Source organism: Pseudochaenichthys georgianus, chromosome 7 (genome assembly GCF_902827115.2).
Source record: "Pseudochaenichthys georgianus chromosome 7, fPseGeo1.2, whole genome shotgun sequence".
In the NCBI taxonomy this organism is placed as follows: domain Eukaryota; kingdom Metazoa; phylum Chordata; class Actinopteri; order Perciformes; family Channichthyidae; genus Pseudochaenichthys; species Pseudochaenichthys georgianus.
This window is the reverse complement of record NC_047509.1, coordinates 3,159,561-3,177,649: the sequence shown is the minus strand read 5'-3', so window position 1 is coordinate 3,177,649 and position 18,089 is coordinate 3,159,561. Positions and strand designations below refer to the sequence as shown.

The 18,089-nt window shown below is 42.8% G+C and overlaps 22 non-coding genes across 22 annotated transcripts; all 22 read left to right on the top strand.

The window, feature by feature from the left end:
* Window positions 1-102: 102 nt before the first annotated feature.
* Window positions 103-174, top strand: trnap-ugg (transfer RNA proline (anticodon UGG)). The gene has a single exon. It is a non-coding gene; the product is annotated as a tRNA-Pro (tRNA).
* A 267-nt stretch (window positions 175-441) lies between these two features.
* On the top strand, window positions 442-513 carry trnat-cgu (transfer RNA threonine (anticodon CGU)). The gene has a single exon. It is a non-coding gene; the product is annotated as a tRNA-Thr (tRNA).
* A 209-nt stretch (window positions 514-722) lies between these two features.
* On the top strand, window positions 723-794 carry trnap-cgg (transfer RNA proline (anticodon CGG)). The gene has a single exon. It is a non-coding gene; the product is annotated as a tRNA-Pro (tRNA).
* A 267-nt stretch (window positions 795-1,061) lies between these two features.
* On the top strand, window positions 1,062-1,133 carry trnap-cgg (transfer RNA proline (anticodon CGG)). The gene has a single exon. It is a non-coding gene; the product is annotated as a tRNA-Pro (tRNA).
* Window positions 1,134-1,401: 268 nt separating this feature from the next.
* trnap-agg (transfer RNA proline (anticodon AGG)) lies at window positions 1,402-1,473 on the top strand. The gene has a single exon. It is a non-coding gene; the product is annotated as a tRNA-Pro (tRNA).
* Window positions 1,474-1,742: 269 nt separating this feature from the next.
* On the top strand, window positions 1,743-1,814 carry trnap-cgg (transfer RNA proline (anticodon CGG)). Its single transcript has one exon. It is a non-coding gene; the product is annotated as a tRNA-Pro (tRNA).
* Window positions 1,815-2,411: 597 nt separating this feature from the next.
* On the top strand, window positions 2,412-2,483 carry trnap-cgg (transfer RNA proline (anticodon CGG)). The gene has a single exon. It is a non-coding gene; the product is annotated as a tRNA-Pro (tRNA).
* Window positions 2,484-3,091: 608 nt separating this feature from the next.
* trnap-cgg (transfer RNA proline (anticodon CGG)) lies at window positions 3,092-3,163 on the top strand. Its single transcript has one exon. It is a non-coding gene; the product is annotated as a tRNA-Pro (tRNA).
* Window positions 3,164-3,761: 598 nt separating this feature from the next.
* On the top strand, window positions 3,762-3,834 carry trnap-cgg (transfer RNA proline (anticodon CGG)). The gene has a single exon. It is a non-coding gene; the product is annotated as a tRNA-Pro (tRNA).
* A 608-nt stretch (window positions 3,835-4,442) lies between these two features.
* Window positions 4,443-4,514, top strand: trnap-ugg (transfer RNA proline (anticodon UGG)). Its single transcript has one exon. It is a non-coding gene; the product is annotated as a tRNA-Pro (tRNA).
* A 599-nt stretch (window positions 4,515-5,113) lies between these two features.
* Window positions 5,114-5,185, top strand: trnap-cgg (transfer RNA proline (anticodon CGG)). Its single transcript has one exon. It is a non-coding gene; the product is annotated as a tRNA-Pro (tRNA).
* A 2,192-nt stretch (window positions 5,186-7,377) lies between these two features.
* trnap-cgg (transfer RNA proline (anticodon CGG)) lies at window positions 7,378-7,449 on the top strand. The gene has a single exon. It is a non-coding gene; the product is annotated as a tRNA-Pro (tRNA).
* Window positions 7,450-7,717: 268 nt separating this feature from the next.
* Window positions 7,718-7,789, top strand: trnap-cgg (transfer RNA proline (anticodon CGG)). The gene has a single exon. It is a non-coding gene; the product is annotated as a tRNA-Pro (tRNA).
* Window positions 7,790-10,065: 2,276 nt separating this feature from the next.
* On the top strand, window positions 10,066-10,137 carry trnap-agg (transfer RNA proline (anticodon AGG)). The gene has a single exon. It is a non-coding gene; the product is annotated as a tRNA-Pro (tRNA).
* A 2,321-nt stretch (window positions 10,138-12,458) lies between these two features.
* trnap-cgg (transfer RNA proline (anticodon CGG)) lies at window positions 12,459-12,530 on the top strand. The gene has a single exon. It is a non-coding gene; the product is annotated as a tRNA-Pro (tRNA).
* A 268-nt stretch (window positions 12,531-12,798) lies between these two features.
* On the top strand, window positions 12,799-12,870 carry trnap-cgg (transfer RNA proline (anticodon CGG)). The gene has a single exon. It is a non-coding gene; the product is annotated as a tRNA-Pro (tRNA).
* A 267-nt stretch (window positions 12,871-13,137) lies between these two features.
* On the top strand, window positions 13,138-13,209 carry trnap-cgg (transfer RNA proline (anticodon CGG)). Its single transcript has one exon. It is a non-coding gene; the product is annotated as a tRNA-Pro (tRNA).
* A 593-nt stretch (window positions 13,210-13,802) lies between these two features.
* Window positions 13,803-13,874, top strand: trnap-cgg (transfer RNA proline (anticodon CGG)). Its single transcript has one exon. It is a non-coding gene; the product is annotated as a tRNA-Pro (tRNA).
* Window positions 13,875-14,142: 268 nt separating this feature from the next.
* Window positions 14,143-14,214, top strand: trnap-cgg (transfer RNA proline (anticodon CGG)). Its single transcript has one exon. It is a non-coding gene; the product is annotated as a tRNA-Pro (tRNA).
* Window positions 14,215-14,482: 268 nt separating this feature from the next.
* On the top strand, window positions 14,483-14,554 carry trnap-cgg (transfer RNA proline (anticodon CGG)). The gene has a single exon. It is a non-coding gene; the product is annotated as a tRNA-Pro (tRNA).
* A 267-nt stretch (window positions 14,555-14,821) lies between these two features.
* trnap-agg (transfer RNA proline (anticodon AGG)) lies at window positions 14,822-14,893 on the top strand. Its single transcript has one exon. It is a non-coding gene; the product is annotated as a tRNA-Pro (tRNA).
* A 253-nt stretch (window positions 14,894-15,146) lies between these two features.
* trnap-cgg (transfer RNA proline (anticodon CGG)) lies at window positions 15,147-15,218 on the top strand. The gene has a single exon. It is a non-coding gene; the product is annotated as a tRNA-Pro (tRNA).
* Window positions 15,219-18,089: the final 2,871 nt, after the last annotated feature.

Below are 18,089 nucleotides of genomic sequence, written 5' to 3'. Positions count from 1 at the left end.
AAGCTTTGTTTATTGAGGCATCATGCAATGAATGGAAAAGTGTTTTGCGATGTCTTTTAAGAAGGCTATCGTTGGTAAGAACAAGAAATAGCATTTTGTCATGGCTCGTTGGTCTAGCGGTATGATTCTCGCTTTGGGTGCGAGAGGTCCCGGGTTCAAATCCCGGACGAGCCCAAAATGTCTAAATAGGTGTGGAACAAGTTTAGTTTATGTTGCAAAAAAAGTTTGTTTAAAGCAAGGTGTACTTCACAATTTCACTTTCTCCAAATCTAGTGATGAGTTGGGGGAAATAATGATCAGGGCTCATCTTATGTGTAGAGAAGCCACCCATTGTTGTCCAAGCTTTGTTTATTGAGGCATAATGCAATGAATGGAAAAGTCTTTTGCGATGTCATTTAAGCAGGCTATCGTTGGTAAGGTGAAATAATTGCTTTTTATCATGGCTCGTTGGTCTAGGGGTATGATTCTCGCTTCGTGTGCGAGAGGTCCCGGGTTCAAATCTCGGACGAGCCCAGGATGTCTTCAAAGATGTGGAACAGATGTGTTCATCTAGTGATGAATTGAGGCAAATAATGATCAAAGCAAATCTTCTGTGTAGAGAAGCCATACCTTTTTATCCAAGCTGTGTTCTTTGAGGACAAAGTGCAATTCATGGAAAAGTGTTTTGCATTGTCATTTAAGCAGGCTGTCGTGGGGAAGCCAGAAAAAATATCTTTCGTCATGGCTCGTTGGTCTAGGGGTATGATTCTCGCTTCGGGTGCGAGAGGTCCCGGGTTCAAATCCCGGACGAGCCCAGAATGTCTTCAAAGATGTGGAACAGGTTAAGTTTAGGTAGCAAAACAAGTTTGTTGTAAGCAATGTGTACTTCACAATTTGAAATGCAAGAAATCTAGTGATGAATTGGAGCAAATAATGACCAAAGCTCATCTTCTGTGTAGAGAAGCCATGCATTTTCATCCAAGCTTTGTTTATTGAGCCATAATGCAATGAATTGAAAAGTGTTTTGCATTGTCATTTAAGCAGGCTGTCGTGGGGAAGACAGAAAAATTGCCTTTCGTCAGGGCTCGTTGGTCTAGCGGTATGATTCTCGCTTCGGGTGCGAGAGGTCCCGGGTTCAAATCCCGGACGAGCCCAGGATGTCTTCAAAGATGTGGAATAGGTTAAGTTTAGGTAGCAACAAAAGTTTGTTGGAAGCAATGTGTACTTCACAATCTGAACTGCTAGAAATCTAGTGATGAATTAATGCAAATAATGATCAAAGCTTATCTTCTGTGTAGAGAAGCCATACATTTGTATCCAAGCTGTGTTCATTGAGGACAAAGTGCAATTAATGGAAAAGTGTTTTGCATTGTTATTTAAGCAGGCTGTCGTGGGGAAGCCGGAACAATTACCTTTCTTCATGGCTCGTTGGTCTAGGGGTATGATTCTCGCTTAGGGTGCGAGAGGTCCCGGGTTCAAATCCCGGACGTGCCCACGACATCTACAACAAGTTTAGTTTAGGTATCAACAATTGTTCTTTTTAAGCAATGTCTACTTCACAATTTGACCAATTATGTGCCCTGCTAGAAACCTAGTGTTTAGTAGGGGCACAAACTGACCAAGGCTCATCTTCTGTGTAGAGAAGCCATGCATTTTCATCCAAGCTTTGTTTATTGAGGCATAATGCAATGAATTGAAAAGTTTTTTGCGATGTCATGTAAGCAGGCTATTATTGGTAAGGTGAAATAATTGCTTTCTGTCATGGCTCGTTGGTCTAGGGGTATGATTCTCGCTTCGGGTGCGAGAGGTCCCGGGTTCAAGTCCCGGATGAGCCCAGGATGTCTTCAAAGATGTGGAACAGGTTAAGTTTAGGTAGCAAAACAATTTTGTTGTAAGCAATGTGTACTTCACAATTTGAACTGCAAGAAATCTAGTGATGAATTGGGGCAAATAATCATCAAAGCTCATCTTCTGTGTATTGAAGCCATACATTTTTATCCAAGCTGTGTTCATTGAGGACAAAGTGCAATTCATGGAAAAGTGTTTTGCATTGTCATTTAAGCAGAATGTCGTGGGGAAGCCAGAAAATGTATCTTTAGTCGTGGTTCGTTGGTCTAGGGGTATGATTCTCGCTTCGGGTGCGAGAGGTCCCGGGTTCAAATCCTGGACGAGCCCAGGATGTCTTCAGAGATGTGGAACAGGTTAAGTTTAGGTAGCAAAACAAGTTTGTTGTAAGCAATGTGTACTTCACAATTTGAACTGCTAGAAATCTAGTGATGAATTGGGGCAAATAATGATCAAAGCTCATCTTTTGGGTAGAGAAGCCATCCATTGTTATCCAAGCTTTGTTTATTGAGGCATAATGCAATGAATGGAAAAGTGTTTTGCGATGTCATTTAAGCAGGCTATCGTTGGTAATGTCTTTTTGTCATGGCTCGTTGGTCTAGGGGTATGATTCTCGCTTCGGGTGCGAGAGGTCCCGGGTTCAAGTCCCGGGCGAGCCCAGGATGTCTTCAAAGATGTGGAACAGGTTAAGTTTAGGTAGCAAACAAAGTTTGTTGGAAGCAATGTGTACTTCACAATTTGAACTGCAAGACATCTAGTGATGAATTGATGCAAATAATGATCAAAGCTTATCTTCTGTGTAGAGAAGCCATACATTTGTATCCAAGCTGTGTTCATTGAGGACAAAGTGCAATTAATGGAAAAGTGTTTTGCATTGTCATTTAAGCAGGCTGTTGTGGGGAAGACAGAAAAATTGCCTTTCGTCATGGCTCGTTGGTCTAGCGGTATCATTCTCGCTTCGGGTGCGAGAGGTCCCGGGTTCAAATCCCGGACGAGCCCAGGATGTCTTCAAAGATGTGGAATAGGTTAAGTTTAGGTAGCAACAAAAGTTTGTTGGAAGCAATGTGTACTTCACAATCTGAACTGCTAGAAATCTAGTGATGAATTAATGCAAATAATGATCAAAGCTCATCTTCTGTGTAGAGAAGCCATACATTTGTATTCAAGCTGTGTTCATTGAGGACAAAGTGCAATTCATGGAAAAGTGTTTTGCATTGTTATTTAAGCAGGCTGTCGTGGGGAAGCCAGAAAAACTATCTTTCGTCATGGCTCGTTGGTCTAGGGGTATGATTCTCGCTTCGGGTGCGAGAGGTCCCGGGTTCAAATCCCGGACGAGCCCACGACATCAACAACAGGTTTAGTTTAGGTATCAACAATTGTTCTTATTAAGCAATGTCTACTTCACAATTTGACCAATCCTGTGCCCTGCTAGAAACCTAGTGTATAGTAGGGGCACAAACTGACCAAGGCTCATCTTCTGTGTAGAGAATCAATGCATTTTCATCCAAGCTTTGTTTATTGAGGCATCATGCAATGAATGGAAAAGTGTTTTGCGATGTCTTTTAAGAAGGCTATCCTTGGTAAGACCAATAAATAGGCTTTTGTCACGGCTCGTTGGTCTAGGGGTATGATTCTAGCTTTCGGTGCGAGAGGTCCCTGGTTCAAATCCAGGACGATCCCAAAATGTCTACATAGGTGTGGAACAAGTTTAATTTATGTTGCAAAAAAAGTTTGTTGGAAGCAAGGTGTACTTCACAATTTCACTTGCTCCAAATCTAGTGATGAGTTGGGGGAAATAATGATCAGGGCTCATCTTATGTGTCGAGAAGCCATCCATTGTTATCCAAGCTTTGTTTATTGAGGCATAATGCAATGAATGGAAAAGTCTTTTGCGATGTCATTTAAGCAGGCTATCGTTGGTAATGGCTTTTTGTCATGGCTCGTTGGTCTAGGGGTATGATTCTCGCTTCGGGTGCGAGAGGTCCCGGGTTCAAATCCCGGACGAGCTCAGGATGTCTTCAAAGATGTGGTACAGGTTAAGTTTAGGTAGCAAAACAAGTTTGTTGTAAGCAATGTGTACTTCACAATTTGAACTGCAAGAAATCTAGTAATGAATTCAGGCAAATAATGATCAAAGCTCATCTTCTGTGTAGAGAAGCCATACATTTGTATTCAAGCTGTGTTCATTGAGGACAAAGTGCAATTCATGGAAAAGTGTTTTGCATTGTCATTTAAGCAGGCTGTCGTGGGGAAGCCAGAAAAACTACCTTTCGTCATGGCTCGTTGGTCTAGGGGTATGATTCTCGCTTAGGGTGCGAGAAGTCCCGGGTTCAAATCCCGGAGGAACCCACGACATCAACAACAGTTTTAGTTTAGGTATCAACAATTGTTCTTATTAAGCAATGTCTACTTTACAATTTGACCAATCCTGTGCCCTGCTAGAAACCGAGTGTATAGTAGGAGCACAAACTGACCAAGGCTCATCTTTTGTGTAAAGAAGCCATGCATTTTCATCCAAGCTTTGTTTATTGAGGCATCATGCAATGAATGGAAAAGTGTTTTGCGATGTCTTTTAAGAAGGCTATCGTTGGTAAGACCAAGAAATAGCCTTTTGTCATGGCTCGTTGGTCTAGGGGTATGATTCTTGCTTTGGGTGCGAGAGGTCCCGGGTTCAAATCCCGGACGAGCCCAAAATGTCTACATAGGTGTGGAACAAGTTTAGTTTATGTTGCAAAAAAAGTTTGTTGGAAGCAAGGTGTACTTCACAATTTCACTTGCTCCAAATCTAGTGATGAGTTGGGGGAAATAATGATCAGGGCTCATCTTATGTGTAGAGAAGCCATGCATTTTTATTCAAGCTGTGTTCATTGAGGACAAAGTGCAATTCATGGAAAAGTGTTTTGCATTGTCATTTAAGCAGGCTGTCGTTGGGAATACAGAACAATTGCCTTTCGTCATGGCTCGTTGGTCTAGGGGTATGATTCTCGCTTCGGGTGCGATAGGTCCCGGGTTCAAATCCCGGAAGAGCCCACGACATCAACAACAGGTTTAGTTTAGGTATCAACAATTGTTCTTATTAAGCAATGTCTACTTCACAATTTGACCAATCCTGTGCCCTGCTAGAAACCTAGTGTATAGTAGGGGCACAAACTGACCAAGGCTCATCTTCTGTGAAGGGAAGCCATGCATTTTCATCCAAGCTTTGTTTATTGAGGCATAATGCAATGAATGGAAAAGTCTTTTGCGATGTCATTTAAGCGGGCTATCGTTGGTAATGGCTTTTTGTCATGGCTCGTTGGTCTAGGGTTATGATTCTCGCTTCGGGTGCGAGAGGTCCCGGGTTCAAATCCCGGATGAGCCCACGACATCATGAACATGTTTAGTTTAGGTATTAACAATTGTTCTTTTTAAGCAATGTCTACTTCACAATTTGACCAATCCTGTGCCCTGCTAGAAACCTAGTGTTTAGTAAGGGCACACACTGACCAAGGCTCATCTTCTGTGAAGGGAAGCCATGCATTTTCATCCAAGCTTTGTCTATTGAGGCATAATGCAATGAATGGAAAAGTGTGTTGCGATGTCATTTAAGCAGGCTATTGTTGGTAAGGTGAAATAATTGTGTTTTATCATGGCTCGTTGGTCTAGGTGTATGATTCTCGCTTCGGGTGCGAGAGGTCCCGGGTTCAAATCCCGGACGAGCCCAGGATGTCTTCAAAGATGTGGAACAGGTTAAGTTTCGGTAGCATAACAAGTTTGTTGGAAGCAATGTGTACTTCACAATTTCAACTGCTAGAAATCTAGTGATGAATTGGGGCAAATAATGACCAAAGCTCATCTTCTGTGTTGCAAAGCCATACATTTTTATCCAAGCTGTGTTCATTGAGGACAAAGTGCAATTAATGGAAAAGTGTTTTGCATTGTCATTTAAGCAGGCTGTAGTTGGGAAGACAGAAAAATTGCCTTTCGTCATGGCTCGTTGGTCTAGGGCAGGGATCACCAACTACATTTGTCCAAGGGCCGAAATGTAACCAATAGACACTATCGCGGGCCAGCGATTTTTATATAGCCCAGAATTGTATAAATAGTATTCAGATTACTTTTGGAATACTTTCTTTTTCCATAACAGATGGGTATGTTTTGGTGAACAGGAGACACGTATTTTACTGTTTTAATGGCTTATCATGAGCACAAACACAACATCTTGGTGTCATTCTGGACAGCTCCCTCTCATCTGCACCCCACAGAAAAAACATCACCCGGACTGCATTCTTTGTACTGTCTTAAAACCTTTCCTTGGAATATGTTATGCATTGTAAGGTGTCCTTGGGTGCTTTGAAAGGCGCCCCTAAATAGAATGAATTATCATTATTATTATTATCTGAAACGATGTAATAACTTTTGAAACTTTTTCCAGTCACTTGCCCCATGCCTTCAGCAGCAGCAGGCCATTCACTTTGATTTCATCCCGTTATGAAATGTCATCATTTCGACAATAAAGAAATGATACATAAACGTTATCTTGCACATTTTATCTAACCATCTCCGTTTCTAACTTTCAATATATTTTAAAAGAGATCTCTCTCTCTCATCTGCGTGCGGGGGCGGGGCTTCACAGACACGCTGCATCTCTCTCTCGCTCACAGACATGCTGCAGCGCTGTGCTTGTGCAGTGTGCACACAGTTCTGCCGGTAATGAATATTACATTTTGTGAGGAAACTTTTCCTCCAATAAGTATTCCAAAATGTATTCACTTCAGGTTTACGAAAGTAACTGTAATCAGATTACTCGTTTTTCAAATGTAACGCCAGCTGAATACAGTTAGCCTACTTGATTTTTGTATTCTGATTACGTAACGCCGTTATGTATTCCGTTATAACCCAACACTGCTTCTTGGCTACTGTCCCGCAGCTCCAGCCTCTCTGTTGGACTCTGTCACAGCGGGGCTACTGCTGTGGTGCAGAGCGCATTAACCAGACTCTTCACAACGAAGGATGAAGGATCACTTCTTCTTCAGGGGAGGGAAGGTTTCGCAGTACGCAGTCTACTGTCCCGCAGCTGCTGCCTCTCTGTTGGACTCCGGTACTGCACCTTACTCACGATACGTTGTAAACAAAGAAATGGGAGGGGAGCGAACGCAGTAACCACTCCGCCAACGCCACAGTCACCCCCGTTGTGCGGGCCGGATGAGAATGTCTGGCGGGCCGGATGTGGCCCGCGGGCCGCCAGTTGGTCGTCACTGGTCTAGGGGTATGATTCTTGCTTCGGGTGCAAGAGATCCCGGATTCAAATCCCGGACGAGCCCAGGATGTCTTCAAAGATGTGGAACAGGTTAAGTTTGTTGTAAGCAATGTGTACTTCACAATTTGAACTGCTAGAAATCTAGTGATGAATTGGGGAAAATAATGATCAAAGCTCATCTTCTGAGTAGAGAAGCCATACATTTTTATCCAAGCTGTGTTCATTGAGGACAAAGTGCAATTCATGGGAAAGTGTTTTGCATTGTCATTTAAGCAGGCTGTCGTTGGGAAGACAGAAAAATTGCATTTTGTCATGGCTCGTTGGTCTAGGGGTATGATTCTCGCTTCGGGTGCGAGAGGTCCCGGGTTCAAATCTCGGACGAGCCCAGGATGTCTTCAAAGATGTGGTACAGGTTAAGTTTAGGTAGCAAAATAAGTTTGTTGTAAGCAATGTGTACTTCACAATTTGAACTGCTAGAAATCTAGTGATGAATTGGGGAAAATAATGATCAAAGCTCATCTTCTGGGTAGAGAAGCCATACATTTTTATCCAAGCTGTGTTCATTGAGGACAAAGTGCAATTCATGGAAAAGTGTTTTGCATTGTCATTTAAGCAGGCTGTCGTGGGGAAGCCAGAAAAATTATCTTTCGTCATGGCTCGTTGGTCTAGGGGTGTGATTCTCGCTTCGGGTGCGAGAGGTCCCGGGTTCAAATCCCGGACGAGCCCACGACATCAAAAACAGGTTTAGTTTAGGTATCAACAATTGTTCTTATTAAGCAATGTCTACTTCACAATTTGACCAATCCTGTGCCCTGCTAGAAACCTAGTGTTTAGTAGGGCCACAAACTTACCAAGGCTCATCTTCTGTGTAGAGAAGCCATGCATTTTCCTTCAAGCTTTGTTTATTGAGGCATAATGCAATGAATGGAAAAGTGTTTTGCGATGTCATTTAAGCAGGCTATCGTTGGTAAGGTGAAATAATTGTGTTTTGTCATGGCTCGTTGGTCTAGGGGTATGATTCTCGCTTAGGGTGCGAGAAGTCCCGGTTCAAATCCCGGACGAGCCCAGGATGTCTTCAAAGATGTGGAACAGGTTAAGTTTAGGTAGCAAAAAAAGTTTGTTGGAAGCAATAGAGGCTTCTCAATACTCAAATTTCCCCTCCTCGACTCCCCTCCTCGAGACTTAGACCCGCCCACAGGAGATGCGAGCGGAGGACCGAGGAGGGGAACCGAGGAGAGAGGAGGGGAAGCAGCAGACGTTTAAAGAAATGAGAACTCCTCTCCTCTGAGCGGTCATATTAAAGCGACGTCCGTTCATTATGACGTGGCAACAGCTGCATCAGCTGTCGAGTGTTTTGTCATATTTTATAATCTCTGTTAGATCAGCTGAACATTGTTCCCCCACATATTTTATTTGAATTCATTGAGAGTGCGGTATAATGAGACAATAACAGGCTACAGATGCGGACACACACACACAAATATATTTATATAAATATATACAATTTAAAGTATGAGAGCACTCTCATAATAACGTAACACAGTCAGAGACTGGATATACCCCCCCCCCCCCCCCCCCCCCTCTCTCTCTGGTCGCTGAAATGGGGAATTGAAATTACGGGCCAAAAGTTGTATTTGCAAGTATTAAAAGTAAGGACATCAAACCAACTGAGACCCGTCTGTCCGCGGCATCTGCGCACTGTACAACACACACCTACACACTGTACAACACACACTGTACAACACACGCACCTACACACTGTACAACACACGCACCTACACACTGTACAACACACGCACCTACACACTGTACAACACACTGTACAACACACGCACCTACACACTGTACAACACGCACCTACACACTGTACAACACACACCTACACACTGTACAACACACACCTACATACTGTACCACACACACCTACAGCTGCTAAAGCATAATCAGGCTACAGCCGTTGTGTATTTTATTATGTGAAGCACTAAATGGTTTTAGAAAAATATGGACTCTTTGTAGATATCTACTAAACTAAAGCAAATAAAGAGAGTAGGCCTGTTATACTGAGTGATATATATTTTACACACTGCTCTGCTTTCTGCAGGACCTCACAGCTGTTCTCACTGTAAACATCGCGTTGCGATGAGAGCAGGTTCTCAAATAATATCCAGGGGATGCATGCAGAGCTGTCATTGGCTGAGATAAGTCCGGCCGTGCGTCACGCCTCCACCGTTCCCGGAAATGCATCCGCGGAGGAGCCGTGGAGGAACCATCAGTGTATCCTCGGTTATAGCTCCTCCAGAGAGCCTCCTCGATGCTCGATCCTCGGTCCTCGGTGTGCATTTAGAGAAATGAGACGTCCTTCAAAATGGCGCGCTGAAATTCATTTCCGGGTCACTACCGGAGGACCGAGGAGTCGAGGAGTCGAGGAGGGGAAATTTGAGTATTGAGAAGCCTCTATTGTGTACTTCACAATTTGAGCTGCTAGAAATCTAGTGATGAATTGGGGCAAATAATGATCAAAGCGTATCTTCTGTGTAGAGAAGCCATACATTTGTATCCAAGCTGTGTTCATTGAGGACAAAGTGCAATTAATGGAAAAGTGTTTTGCATTGTCATTCAAGGAGGCTTTCGTGGGGAAGCCAGAAAAATTACCTTTCGTCATGGCTCGTTGGTCTAGGGGTGTGATTCTCGCTTCGGGTGCGAGAGGTCCCGGGTTCAAATCCCGGAGGAGCCCAGGATGTCTTCAAAGATGTGGAACAGGTTAAGTTTAGGTAGCAAAAAAAGTTTGTTGGAAGCAATGTGTACTTCACAATTTGAGCTGCTAGAAATCTAGTGATGAATTGGGGCAAATAATGATCAAAGCGTATCTTCTGTGTAGAGAAGCCATACATTTGTATCCAAGCTGTGTTCATTGAGGACAAAGTGCAATTAATGGAAAAGTGTTTTGCATTGTCATTTAAGCAGGCTGTCGTGGGGAAGCCAGAAAAATTACGTTTTTTCATGGCTCGTTGGTCTAGGGGTATGATTCTCGCTTAGGGTGCGAGAGGTCCCGGGTTCAAATCCCGGACGAGCCCAGGATGTCTTCAAAGATGTGGAACAGGTTAAGTTTAGGTAGCAACAAAAGTTTGTTGGAAGCAATGTGTACTTCACAATTTGAACTGCAAGAAATCTAGTGATGAATTGGGGCAAATAATGATCAAAGCTTATCTTCTGTGTAGAGAAGCCATACATTTTTATCCAAGCTGTGTTCATTGAGGACAAAGTGCAATTAATGGAAAAGTGTTTTGCATTGTCATTTAAGCAGGCTGTCGTGTTTAAGCCAGAAAAATTACTTTTTTTCATGGCTCGTTGGTCTAGGGCAGGGGTCGGCAACAGGCGGACCGCGGTCCGGATCCGGACCCAGACGCCGACCTATACGGACTCGAGCTATAATCAATACATTAATAGGGGATTTTTTTTCGGCGCCTCCCGCTTTTTTAACGCTGATTTGGGTGACTTGTGTAATTCGTGGAGAACCGAAGAGTTTTCGACTGACGGACAACTTCTCACTTCACAAAAGAAGAAGAAATATAGACCGCAAAAATAATTAAACAAGCGAGTACCTGTTTTACCTGGCCAAGGACAGGTTCCTTGAACACAACACGACCGTAACCTGTCTTCCGTGTCTTCACGTGGTATATGTCTCGTCTGAAAGGAGTGCTGAGCACCGGAACGCCGCTCCAGCCCTTAAAATATTGCATATAAGGATAATAATCCATAAGCAGCCGTACACATGCCGCAGTGTTTGCGTGGCTGTGTCTTTAGTTGTAAACACAGTGGCGATCTGTTGTTATTAGCATCTGGTTAGCTAGCTATGCTAACGAATTTAAAGAGCTTTTCTACAACCAGGTGGAAGAGAGCTATCTCCTGAGAGGCTCAAATATCCTCAGCTCAGTGAGGTTAAGGCACACCTTGATATGGTCATTATAGTTATTAATGAGACTAAATGAAAAACTGGTATACAATACTATATGACAGTAACAAAAAAGTTGTTAAAAATAACAAGAATAGAGTTTAAAAGGGGAGTGATTTGTAAAATATCCAAAAAGAAAAATATGCTTACAGTTCTGTTTCATATGGATGTTGAGAGATGTATCCATAGATCTCTTAATGTTGCTCTCAAAGTGTACCAGATTGATGCTTTTAACTTCAATATTTTAAGCAAAGGTTGAGTTCAATAATTTGTACGACCCTCGGAGGATGTTGTACAAATTTAAAGGAAAAAGGTTCCCCACCCCTGCTGTAAATAATAATAAAAACCCTTGATTTTTAACTTAAAGTTGGGGTAGGTAAGTTTCAGAAACCTGCTCGAGATACACTTTTTGTTATATTCCATGGAATGCTCTTAACATCCCGATAGCAATGAATATCTGAAGTGCTTTGACAAAAAATCCATAAAAAAATGTCATCTGTAGAAGCCGTAATACTGTAAAAAGTACAACTTGACTCCATGTCAGCCCAGATTTACAAACTCCTGGCAGGACAAGCTCAATTCTCACACTGAATTTAAAAAAAGTGAGTGGGGGACTGCAATATAAGAGGGAAAGAAAGAGAAACTTTGAAACTGTTCAATTGTTATGATGTGTAAAGACTGATATGTTCTATAATCGGCTGAAACTGTTAAGTCATGATGTGAAACGGTTAACAAAGAAAAAGGGACACTCAAGCTGCTGCTACACTTTATTTTATTTATCTAAAATTAAGCACTTTTAAGATGCACATATTTTCAAAAGCTATTTTATTTATTTTCTCTATTTTATTTGTAAATGCAGCCCGAGAGGAACATTACACATATACACAGTATTTAATGTTAATTGACAATAAATATTGTTGTTTTTGAATTGTACTTTCTTTATTTGATTGGCAGCAGTTGTTGATTATGCAGACGTTGATAAAGCTACAGGTCACTTCAATATATATCACACTAATTCATGAAGCAAGTTAGACATTGTGATGTTCCGGACCTTTGCATGGGGACATTTTCTCTAACTGGACCTCGTTCAATTTTAGTTGAAGACCCCTGGTCTAGGGGTATGATTCTCGCTTAGGGTGCGAGGGCTCTCGGGTTCAAATCCACGGACGAGCCCACGACATCTACAACAGGTTTAGTTTAGGTATCAACAATTATTCTTTTTAAGCAATGTCTACTTCACAATTTGACCAATCATGTGCCCTGCTAGAAACCTAGTGTTTAGTAGGGGCACAAACTGACCAAGGCTCATCTTCTGTGAAGGGAAGCCATGCATTTTCATTCAAGCTTTGTTTATTGAGGCATAATGCAATGAATGGAAAACTATTTTGCGATGGCATTTAAGCAGCCTATCGTTGGTAAGGTGAAATTATTCTGCTTTGTCATGGCTCGTTGGTCTAGGGGTATGATTCTCGCTTCGGGTGCGAGAGGTCCCGGGTTCAAATCCCGGACGAGCCCAGGATGTCTTCAAAGATGTGGAACAGGTTAAGTTTAGGTAGCATAAAAAGTTTGTTGTAAGCAATGTGTACTTCACAATTTGAACTGCTAGAAATCTAGTGATGAATTGGGGCAAATAATGACCAAAGCTCATCTTCTGTGTAGAGAAGCCATGCATTTTCATCCAAGCTGTGTTCATTGAGGACAAAGTGCAATTAATGGAAAAGCGTTTTGCATTGTCATTCAAGCACGCTGTCGTGGGGAAGCCGGAAAAATTACCTTTCGTCATGGCTCGTTGGTCTAGGGGTATGATTCTCGCTTCGGGTGCGAGAGGTCCCGGGTTCAAATCCCGGACGAGCCCAGGATGTCTTCAAAGATGTGGAACAGGTTAAGTTTAGGTAGCAAAAAAAGTTTGTTGTAAGCAATGTGTACTTCACAATTTGAACTGCTAGAAATCTAGTGATGAATTGGGGCAAATAATGACCAAAGCTCATCTTCTGTGTAGAGAAGCCATGCATTTTCATCCAAGCTTTGTTTATTGAGGCATAATGCAATGAATGGAAAAGTGTTTTGCGATGTCATTTAAGCAGGCTATCGTTGGTAAGGTGAAATAATTGTATTCTGTCATGGCTCGTTGGTCTAGGGGTATGATTCTTGCTTCGGGTGCGAGAGGCCCCGGGTTCAAATCCCGGACGAGCCCAGGATGTCTTCAAAGATGTGGAACAGGTTAAGTTTAGGTAGCCTAAAAAGTTTGTTGGAACCAATTTGAACTGCTAGAAATCAAGTGATGAATTGGGGGAAATAATGACCAAAGCTCATCTTCTGTGTAGAGAAGCCATGCATTTTCATCCAAGCTTTGTTTATTGAGGCATAATGCAATGAATGGAAAAGTGTTTTGCGATGTCATTTAAGCAGGCTATCGTTGGTAAGGTGAAATAATTGTATTCTGTCATGGCTCGTTGGTCTAGGGGTATGATTCTTGCTTCGGGTGTGAGAGGTCCCGGGTTCAAATCCCGGACGAGCCCAGGATGTCTTCAAAGATGTCGAACAGGTTAAGAATAGGTAGCAAAACGAGTTTTTTGTAAGCAATGTGTACTTCACAATTTGAACTGCAAGAAATCTAGTGATGAATTGGGGCAAATAATGATCAAAGCTCATCTTCTGTGTAGTAAAGCCATACATTTTTATCCAAGCTGTGTTCATTGAGGACACATTTCAATTCATGGAAAAGTGTTTTGCATTGTAATTTAAGCAGGCTGTCATGGGGAAGCCAGAAAAACTATCTTTCGTCATGGCTCGTTGGTCTAGGGGTATGATTCTTGCTTCGGGTGCAAGAGGTCCCGGGTTCAAATCCCGGACGAGCCCAGGATGTCTTCAAAGATGTGGAACAGGTTAAGTTTAGGTAGCAAAACAAGTTTGTTGTAAGCAATGTGTACTTCACAATTTGAACTGCAAGAAATCTAGTGATGAATTGGGGCAAATAATGATCAAAGCTCATCTTTTGTGTAGTAAAGCCATACATTTTTATCCAAGCTGTGTTCATTGAGGACAAATTTCAATTCATGGAAAAGTGTTTTGCATTGTCATTTAAGCAGGCTGTCGTGGGGAAGACAGAAAAATTGTCTTTCGTCATGGCTCGTTGGTCTAGGGGTATGATTCTCGCTTCGGGTGCGAGAGGTCCCGGGTTCAAATCCCGGACGAGCCCAGGATGTCTTCAAAGATGTGGAACAGGTTAAGTTTAGGTAGCAACACAAGTTTGTTGGAAGCAATGTGTACTTCACAATTTGAACTGCAAGAAATCTAGTGATGAATTGGGACACAAACTGACCAAGGCTCATCTTCTGTGTAGAGAAGCCATGCATTTTCATCCAAGCTGTGTTCATTGAGGACAAAGTGCAATTAATGGAAAAGCGTTTTGCATTGTCATTCAAGCAGGCTGTCGTGGGGAAGCCGGAAAAATTACCTTTCGTCATGGCTCGTTGGTCTAGGGGTATGATTCTCGCTTCGGGTGCGAGAGGTCCCGGGTTCAAATCCCGGACGAGCCCAGGATGTCTTCAAAGATGTGGAACAGGTTAAGTTTAGGTAGCAAAAAAAGTTTGTTGTAAGCAATGTGTACTTCACAATTTGAACTGCTAGAAATCTAGTGATGAATTGGGGCAAATAATGACCAAAGCTCATCTTCTGTGTAGAGAAGCCATGCATTTTCATCCAAGCTTTGTTTATTGAGGCATAATGCAATTCATGGAAAAGTCATTTGCATTGTCATTTAAGCAGGCTGTCGTGGGGAAGCCAGAAAAATTGTCCTTCGTCATGGCTCGTTGGTCTAGTGGTATGCTTCTCGCTTAGGGTGCGAGAGGCCCCGGGTTCAAATCCCGGACGAGCCCAGGATGTCTTCAAAGATGTGGAACAGGTTAAGTTTAGCTAGCCTAAAAAGTTTGTTGGAACCAATTTGAACTGCTAGAAATCAAGTGATGAATTGGGGGAAATAATGACCAAAGCTCATCTTCTGTGTAGAGAAGCCATGCATTTTCATCCAAGCTTTGTTTATTGAGGCATAATGCAATGAATGGAAAAGTGTTTTGCGATGTCATTTAAGCAGGCTATCGTTGGTAAGGTGAAATAATTGTATTCTGTCATGGCTCGTTGGTCTAGGGGTATGATTCTTGCTTCGGGTGCGAGAGGTCCCGGGTTCAAATCCCGGACGAGCCCAGGATGTCTTCAAAGATGTCGAACAGGTTAAGAATAGGTAGCAAAACGAGTTTTTGTAAGCAATGTGTACTTCACAATTTGAACTGCAAGAAATCTAGTGATGAATTGGGGCAAATAATGATCAAAGCTCATCTTCTGTGTAGTAAAGCCATACATTTGTATCCAAGCTGTGTTCATTGAGGACACATTTCAATTCATGGAAAAGTGTTTTGCATTGTCATTTAAGCAGGCTGTGGCTTTGTTCAGTGCGAGAATTGAGCTCGAGCTTGTCCTGCCAGGATTTTAAATCTGGGTTGAAATGGTGTCAGGGCCATTCTCATACACACATGCAGGTTCTCATTGGTTAGCCTGGAACGATATTTAGTTTTAATAATGTTCATTGTGGAGAAAGCTGCCTCGCAGCTGTATGTGGAACCAAACATGGTGAATATATATAGAGCTACTTTCCTCAGACCTGGGAAAGCTGTTTCAGAGACTGTATTGAGCCAGAAAGTGACAGGGTCAGTTCTTCCAAATTGCTCTTTCAGGGCCACGTCTGCTTGGAGATCAACCATTTGCATCTGGAGAGGCCCAGCATTTGCCCACTTGAAGTGCTGTGTGACTTCCTTTGAGAACTCCCTGACATCTGTGATAAGAAACGGGTTCTGAATGAACATGGTGAGCTGCCGTCCAAAGCTGAAGCTGTCAAAACGTTTGCTGAAGTTTACAATCAGCTTATCTACAAAGCCAACAAAATAAGACACATTTCTCTGTCCCTGAACCTGTTCCTGCACTGCTGGGAAGTGTGCACAGTCTCCCTGCAGATCTTCCTTGAACACTTCAAGTTTCCTCTGAAAGGAGCGGACAGCTGTCATCAATTCACAAATTGAATTGTCCTTGCCCTGTAGCTTCAAATTTAGTTCATTCAGATGTGAAGTGATGTCAACCAAAAAGGCCACATTATCCATCTTTTTCTCATCTTCTAAAAAGAGAGAAAACTGTGTTGCCTTCTGACTTCCCATCTCTGCCAAGAAAGCTGCTACTTCCCTTCTGATGGACCAAAAGCGCTCCAACACCCTGCCTTTGCTGAGCCATCTCACATTGTTGTGCAGCAAAAGATCATCAGCGTTTGCATCAACTTCTCTGAGGAATTCCCTGAGCATGCGATGCTGATAGGAAGAGGACGCCCTGAGAAAATTGATCATTTTCATCATTGTGTTCATCACCTCAGCATGCTCATCTGACAGGGAGGAGCACAGGACAGATTGATGGATGATGCAATGGTAAGAGATGAGCTCAGGATTATCCTCTTTCATTCTTGACACAGCTCCTTTCTCTCTCCCTATCATGGCAGGGGCTCCATCTGTGGTTATTGAAACCACTTGTTTTGGCTCTATTCCTCGCATCGTTAACATCTCCTTAATGGCCAGGTAGATGTCCTCTCCTCTTGTACTGGTCTGAAGGGGAGTTACACCTAACATGTCTTCACAGAACGCTTTCTTATCTTTGTTGAAGAACCTTACATAAATTAAGAGCTGAGCATTGTCAGAAACATCAGTGGACTCATCTACAGCTAAGCTTACACAGGATGCCTTCTGAAGGGCTTCATCCAGCTGGGCTAGCACATCCTGGGTTAACACTTCACTCCTCTTTGTGGCTGATGATGCTGACAAAGGTATTTGCTTAATTTGTTCACAAAGCTCTTCTTTTTGTTTTCCCTCAAGCAACGTTTGAGCTACTGCACTCATGCACTCCTTGACAACCTCTCCATCAGTAAATGGTTTTTTGTTTTGACCCAAAATCCAAGCCACTCTGAGGGAACATTCATTAGCACGTCTTTGGGCAGTGAATGAATGGGTCAAGATCCTGGTGGAATGATCATATTGGGCTCTCAGACTGCTTATTTTTTGTGACCTCAGTTCTGAGTTGAGAGGGAATGTTTTGTCAAACACTTTATGTTTGGTCTCATAGTGGCGTTTCACGTTGGCACTTTTAATGAGCGCCACGGTCTCTGAACAAATGAGACACACTGGTTTTGTGCTCCCAGTGGGCAGGATGAACATGAATGAGTCCGTCCACTCAGGGTTAAAAGCTCTGTTCTCACTGTCCACTTTCCTCTTCTTAGAGAGCGCCATGTGTAAATATGTGTATCTCCCTGTCTGCCGCTAACACACCTGTTCACTCTCCTCTCCGCTTCTCTTCCTGTATCGCTGCTCTTCACTCAGTCTCCTCTTCCTGTCTGCCGCCGTCTTCTCTCACTGTATTGCTAACTCTTCTCTTGACTCACTTTCCTCTTCTCTCACTGTATCACTAACTCTTCTCTTGACTCACTGTCTCCCGCTCTCTCGTCTCTTCTTCTGTGTTTCTCACACTGTATCGCGCTTTCATCTCTTCTTCTGTGTTTCTCTCCCTGTATCGCTCAATCGTCTCTTTCGCCCCCTGTCGGCAGCGGTTTAAAATAGAATTGCCCTGTCAAAAATGTAAATCCCCTATTAATGTATTGATTATAGGTCCGGGTCCGCATAGGTCGGCGTCTGGGTCCGGACCGCGGTCCGCCTGTTGCCGACCCCTGGTCTAGGGGTATGATTCTTGCTTCGGGTGCGAGAGGTCACGGGTTCAAATCCTGGACGAGCCCAGGATGTCTTCAAAGATGTGGAACAGGTTAAGTTTAGGTAGCAAAACAAGTTTGTTGTAAGCAATGTTTACTTCACAATTTGAAATGCAATAAATCTAGTGATGAATTGGTGCAAATAATGACCAAAGCTCATCTTCTGTGTAGAGAAGCCATGCATTTTCATCCAAGCTTTGTTTATTGAGGCATAATGCAATGAATTGAAAAGTGTTTTGCGATGTCATTTAAGCAGGCTGTAGTTGGGAAGATAGAAAAATTGC